Consider the following 7,371-nt stretch of genomic DNA (forward strand, 5'->3'; position numbering starts at 1 on the left):
ACACATATTTCTGAGTAACTCACATCATGCAGGATATCTGAATAACAAAATTAGTAATTGAACGAAGACCTAGGAAGAACTATGGAGCTTCTCTAGGATGGTATGATTACTGTGCATACTTCGTTTCTGATAAAAAATACTTTAATCAGGTTACGAGGTGGCTGAAGAAGGTGTGCCATGAATCACGACGGGATAATAAGCGTCCGCGGACTCTGAGCATTTTTCAGTTCCTCCGATCCATACTAGGCATATGAAGTCAAATTCTGCCTCCACTTCGATGAAGAAAGAGAGGACATGGTTCCCATTTCCTGGAGGATGAAGCGGCGCCACTGGAAACTAAACACGAAGATGCCAGCTACGAAGTGAAGCCGAAGGTGTATCCATCTACCAGCAGTTGTTCCCAGCAAGAGTTTGCGGAAGCAACTAGAGATGCAGCTTCGGTGGTCCGGCCAAAGCGAGTGAAAATCCGGTTCACTCCCTAGCGCTAACAGACTGGTTGAGCAGCAGGACAGCTCAGGTCAGGGATTTGCAAGCGATGACAAGTCACACAGGGTATTGGCGCACGTATTAGGGTGCGGCTACACACAGGTGCTAACCTCAACAGATAGAATTCTTTGTTTAGGTGCATTGTTAACTAGACGAAGCGCTTGCATTATGGTTAGCACAGATCTTGACTGACTGAGTTTAGGAAGGGTGAGGAGAGGAGGATAGGGCTGATTGCTTTGGTTAATCCATTCTTTGTGCAGCATGGCCTCCAATTTGAGGCCTCGCAAGGCATGGTTAGAAATCATGATTTGTTTAGAGGCTCAGAGTCACCGCTTGCCGCTCTTTGATGCCTGCATTGCCTGTGACGGAATTGGGCCTCGCTACCTTCCATTCTGCAAGTCCTTTTTTCTTTTGTTTAGCAGCTGTAAATCTCTCTGTATCTTCTTGTTTTTATCATCAACGAGAGCAGCATTAGCTGCCGCTAACTGTATTCTTTCATACTTTCATACGCTTGTCGATTCAAATATCCTTGGTTTACCTACTTCTGAAATATTCAATCAATTAAGCAAATCATTCTTTTAGGATGTTAGTTGGTTGATTTGGTTCCTGTTATGCGTGCTTACAAAGAACTAGCAATTACCCAGTTAGCTAGCATGAATGGTCCGGTGTTGGGAAAGCAGCTATCCTCCAGTCTTTCTCATTGACATTATTTGAAATACTTTTGTTGCTAATTTTGTCTCAGTTGAGGCACAAAATGAAGGAGCTCCTAACTTGTATTTGTTGTCTTGTATGACAGGTTGATGCTGATGACAGCATTTGGCTGGAGCTGGATGAAGGAATGATCCCATCAACTATTTTTAGAAGGATCATAAAAAAATTATACTTAGCCAAAATAGTCTTCTTCTAGAAATAACGAGGCATGTGTTTTAGCTCCGGTCAGCCGAGCATATATTTGTCTGAAATCGAATCTTTATATTTGCTTGTGAACTGGTTGTTTGGTAGACCATATATTTAGTGCAAATATTGGACTTTTACTTTAGTGACAATGTCCATGTAGGTAAAATTTCAGTGTTTATTATCAAGTCCATATATCACAATCCCTGCATATCCTTTGTAGTACTTGTAACCTTCTATTTCGATTAAGTGAAAGATAATCTTTTCCGTATAGTTTCAATTGGTACTTCCTGAGGACGCAACATAGACTGGTTGAATTCAGATAAGAATTGCACACAGTTTAATCTCGTGTGTTCGAAGGCCACCAATTTCATATTCAATGGCATCCGCCTTTTGAGCGTTATTCAACCCATGACGAGACTTTATGAAAGTTGTCTGATCACCAATGGCGAGTGGATGGTTATGTTCAACCATGAAATCTTTTACAAACCATTCACCACTTTTCATAGACATCTCGATCTCCATCGGAGCACTTCCTCACCCGGCATCCACAATGTCCATACCTGACTTCTTAGTCAGCTCTTCTTTTCTAACACTAAACCCCCTTGGACTTAGCATACGCATTGTAGTACTTGTAATCTTCTTCCTCGCTACTAAAAGTTTTGTTAACCACCATATCATGTTCTTTATTGTCCTCCATGCCCTCCATGACGTACACTGCGGTTATGAATCAGAGCTAGATTATTACGAGTCTGATACTAAAACTAACACATGTTTCAGTATGAATAATGCAATATCCATGTCATTCACTGCTTAAATTTTTTTACTTCAGGATTATCCTTCTAAACTACACAAATCTGGCCCACACTTAATTTAGCAATGATACTGACATGACAGAAAGTATATGCAACACATTACGATCACCATATACAAGTTCTTGTATCAGCATCTGGGCAAAAACATAAACGGAAACTGTTCACAAGATTTGACATGGGTAACTCATGATGAATCTGCACAGCGGTTCAATCAAACCTGTACATATAGTTCTGCTAACACCATCTACGCAAAACGAAGAAAATAAAACTATTACAGAGTTTTGCCACAGGTGAAACTCGCAATTGAATCTGCATAGGAGATTGCTGCGGACATAATTCTCAATTAAGACAGATCGAATTTACAATACTTAACTACACAGCTAGCTGATATAGTCTAATTTCATCTCAGAGTATGAATTTAGTTGCGATGAGGTTTCCCGGATCAGGACGCAGAGATCTGCGGTGTGGTCGACGAGCGCGCGACCACCTAGGTCAAACGCGGCGGGGGCAAGCGGGTGATGGCGGGCCAGCGCCGGGCGCTATGTATGTGGCGGCGGCCTAGGTCAAACACGGCGGCCAGATCGACGAGCGGGCAACCTCGGTGGAGGCGGCAAGATGCACACAGCAATGGCGTTGAAGGCAGAGGACTCGTGTGAGAAACGGGCTGGGAACTTGGCCCATCATTAACTCGCTTTACATTTTTTCCCCACTAATTTGAACAGATCGAATTGTCTATCATACCCTTAGCAAATCAAGGGTATACTGCTACGTGCAGTATAGGGTACCGTAAAAACCCTCTGTCCGTACCATATAGAATTGACGTTCTAAATATTAGCAAGTTTTCTATGATCTGTGGTCAAACCCAATAGTATTTGACTTAGGATAAAATGACAACTTCAATTATTTTAAAATGGAAGGATTAGTATTTGTTGAGTTTGTGTCCAATATTAGGTACAAGTTGGGTTACGTTTTGAGTTCGGGTTGTATTAGTGTTGGACAGTGGCGGACCTATGTTGGGGCAAAATCGGGCCATGGCCCGCCCAGGCCAAGATATCTTAGTCTATAACGTTGTAAAATTTAGCCCAATGATAGCCCATTTTACCTATCTTCAGTGTATTGGCCCGTCCAACTTTTGGGTTCTAGTTCCGCCGCTGATGTTGGAGTCGAATTCTTGTGGCAACCGCCACCTATATAATTTGGGGGGTGTCACACAATGTAACCTATGACGAGGTGATACCAACAGGAACACAAGAGGGAGTCGGTGGCTTGTATCGGCGCCCAAGGCGGCCATGTGTTACCAGAGTCGAGGAGTGTCGCTAGTCATGCCCCAGGGAGTAGGCGAGTTTGCCGAATCTCGTTAACAAATTTCGGCATCATCATCTTTTTGTGACTGCTTGCTTCCTTGGTATATCGAATGTGCACCTATGAAGTTAACAAGTGGTATCAGAGCTGGAGGTAGTGAGAAGACGAGAGGCGCGTGGCTCGGGCTGGATCTTAATGGTCTGGAGTAGATGTAAACTTGTTACTGGTCGGGTATGACATGTGGTTATCTGCATTGAGGCTTGGGTGGTGTGGGTTAGTAACCCAGTTGATCTTGGCCAAGATTGTGGGTTTTTTACACGATAATATATAGCGATGAGGTGTGTGGTAGCACGGGGCACAACGACATACAAGGGAATTAGCAGTTGAACATGTGGTTTCACATGTGTGCGGGGTAGCTAAATCAGTGTTGAGGGGTACCCAGTTTGAGCTAGTGACTAGGTCTATCGGGATTAGCCTCAAGTTGGCCATGGAAAATTTGAGAACGTCTTTTGGAATATCTGGATTGTCAAAGGCTTATAGATCAGAGTGCATGGTCGGATATTATGTAATGTTGAGTGCACATGGCAAAGCGCATGTGATTGAATGTAAAAGGAGGCGGAGTGTTGTAGTTGTGGCACATGTATAAGACTATCCGAAAGGATGAAACTAGTATGAATTTGACTCAATGTGACACAAGGGTGAAGGTGAAATTCCTTGAAAGTTGGAAGCAACTTTACACAAATCAGTGGTCGGTGTGTGATGGTGTTAAACAGAAAATCGACTATAGTTGCAGGTGAAGTCACATTAAGTCTCGAAGTAGCAGCGAAGCTCGGAGTACATGGTAGTTTTATGGTTGGAAGAACTCAAGGTTCGTCAAGGTGAAGTTTGTTTTAGATCTGTCAAAGTGAAGTTTGTGTCGAGTATTGTGTACGAGTTTGGCTATGTTTAGAATCCGGGTTGTATTCGGAGCGGATAGGTACAAGCAATGTTGGAATCGGACTTTTATAGCCTTTGGTCTCCGATATAATGAGGAAGAGGTGCCAGTTGCCACGCGATGTAACATGTGATGACACGATAGCGACAGACACGCACGGAGAGCCGGCGGCTTGTTCTAACACCTAGGGTGGACAAGTGTTGTGGTATCACATACTAAGAGAAATGATCATAATCATACCTGAGGATAGGCTAGCAAGTTCGCCAAAAATCTCTGCGTCTTTACCATGACGTAGATTGGTTGATTCCTCGGTAGGCCGACTGCTTATCACCTTATCTTTCGCAAAGTACATCACGCAGGCAACCAAGCATATGCGCACCACATTCTATCTGCTCTCCCTTGATTGCTATCATGATCTCACGAGGGATGCCGCGACTAGGTCGTCTCCGGATTTCTTCCAGAAACCAAGTGCTACGCTCCTACTACTGCAACGATCGATCTCTTGCAATCCACATCAGCCGGCTGTAGTTAGCACTCGCAGCAAGTGGGCCATTAAACTACCTGGAAAGTACACAGCGGGCCCACTATCGACCGACCACGTTTTGCTATCCACGAAATCCTAATGAGTCACTGACACGTCCCCACATGCATACACACTGACGTTGGGTCGTCCTGACCCACCTGTCAATGAGACGTGCATCCTCCTGGCGAATAACGCCCGCGGCCCGACTCGCACGCCAGTGGGACCCACGCTGCGAGCTTTTGGACCCACCGTCGGGCCTTTTGCCAAGCTGCTGTGCCCACGGCCATGGAGGCCGACCTATATATCCACTGGAGTACAGCCGCCTCTACAGCAAAAGAATCCACAGAGCCACACAAACACACACAGCACACCTCCCCTCCTCCTCTTCTTCTTCCACCCACCGGCACGCGCTGCTGGAATCGCCTAGCTCGACGATGTCCACCAAGGGGTGCCAGGCTCAAGCTCCCGCCGGCGGGGGCGGCGGCGCTAACAAGGCGCCGACTGCGAGGAGCACACCGCCGCCGCGCCGTGGCCAGATCAAGGAGAAGATCATCAAGGACGTGGTCGCCGCCGTCGTCAGGATGGCCGCGGGGCTCGTCGCCCGCGCCGACAAGAACGGCGGCGGCCTCCCGGTCGCCGGTGACGCCGACGGCAAGTGAACATCCCCTGCATCCGCTCGGTCGGTCGATGTGCTCCCTAGTCCTCTGCTGCTCATTTTTAGTGTGCGCGGCAGAGGACGGAGCAAAATAATCAACTGCAACCTACTGTTGCTGTTGGTATTACTTTTCGTCGCGTACGTCGATCGGTCCTGGACGGATTCAGCTGCCTTATTTGAGAAGCAACTGATCCATCCCTAAATCCTCTTAGCGTTCTCCGGGTCGTGGTCTTGCTGCGATCTTCTTGCTGTTGGTGGTGAAGTCTCAGCTCGCATCTCAGGAGATGTCGAAGGTTTTTGAATGACAACCTCCTGATGTTGCCGCCGCGTTCTTCATCATCTGGAGCTGGTCGATCGTCAGTTTTCAGGCTTGTGTGTTGTTTGCTTGCCTACTCATGGTTGTGTGTGTGTGCCGTATTGTAAAAGGATGGACGGATCAGCAAGTTTTATCGCCTGGTCCGTCCGTCCTTGCTGCTTTGCTTGATCGTGTGCTCTTACTATGTACTCTACTTCCGTTTTTGTCAAATCAATAATATTACGCATTTCGTGTTTGAGACCGATCTTGATGAGAGGATTATGCTTCAAGTTACATCTTTTGCTTAACATCTGCATGATGAGACATGAATAAGTACCCAGCAAAACTCATTCCCTCTCTAGCATGTACCCAGAAAAATATTACTACTCTGCTGCGTTTGAGGGACAGTCGTCATAAGATTTTCAACAAAGAAGAGAAAAGAAGAGAAGAGAAAAGAAGAGTAGAGGCCGGGTTTATTCAGAAAAGAAAAGAATATGGATTAAGAAATTAGCTAGTCCTGCTCCTCTTTGCAACTTTGCAAAAGTGGATCGTAGGTAAGTTAGAGTTAGTCACTGTCTAATTGGGCAAGGATAGAGCGCCAATCTCTTTTCTTGTTCAGTTCTGGTGTTTCTTCAGGAGCTGGAATTGGAGCGCCTTGTAAGCCGTTTTGCTTAATAAAGATCCTTTTGCTTAATAAAGATCTATTTTTACCCGTAGTAAAAAAATCAACACTACTAGGATATTGTGCATTTCGTGTTTGTAAACTGCTTGCCGATCCTAAAATTCTGCTTCAAGTTCTATCACATTTTTGCTAAACCTCTGTGTGCATGATGAATGAGTAGGTGCTGCTCCCCTACAAAAAGGCCGTTCCCTTTCTCTATCATGTGTGTGTGATGCAACAAAATCTTTTACTCTGCTTTGTCTGAGGGACAAACGTCACAAGATTCCCAAAGGGGCAAAAAAGATTGTTTCTTGCGAAGCAAGTGCAGCTACAGCAGACAAAAGCGCTGCTCCTAGTCTAGTCTTAGCTCTGAAGTCACTAGCCTCCAAGCTCATCGGTCGATCGACACATCCCAGAGAACTCGCCAGTCTAGTCCAAGTCAAGCAAGACTCCACCCAGAGCACACTCGCTGCCGATGCCAAACACTTCGTTTGAACGCTTCGCGTAAATTAACAGTAAACTAATGAACGTTTGCCGGGATTGACTTGCTTTCTTCTGAAAGAAACCACCAACATTCCACCCACACGGCATCTCTGCTCAAGTGCCCAACTACTGAAATAGACAGTCCGTCAGCCCATCTTCGGAAATCATTTTATTCCGAGCGCAGAAAGTCAACTTGATCATCGGAGAGGAGCAACTTGTTGATTGATTTCGAGTTTTGAGAAGTCTGTTCATATAGGCATTTTTTAATCGGGACATAGATGTGAAGCTGTATTTATAACACGGCTTGTTTGACGACTCTGTTT

At 45.4% G+C, this 7,371-nt stretch overlaps 1 long non-coding RNA gene across 1 annotated transcript; it reads left to right on the forward strand.

The window, feature by feature from the left end:
- The first annotated feature begins 248 nt into the window (after window positions 1–248).
- Window positions 249–1,660, forward strand: LOC127320972 (uncharacterized). Its single transcript, XR_007863712.2, has 2 exons — window positions 249–588; window positions 1,283–1,660. It is a non-coding gene; the product is annotated as an uncharacterized lncRNA (long non-coding RNA).
- The last annotated feature ends 5,711 nt before the right edge of the window (window positions 1,661–7,371 follow it).

Source organism: Lolium perenne, chromosome 1, assembly GCF_019359855.2.
Source record: "Lolium perenne isolate Kyuss_39 chromosome 1, Kyuss_2.0, whole genome shotgun sequence".
Classification (NCBI taxonomy): Eukaryota; Viridiplantae; Streptophyta; class Magnoliopsida; order Poales; family Poaceae; genus Lolium; species Lolium perenne.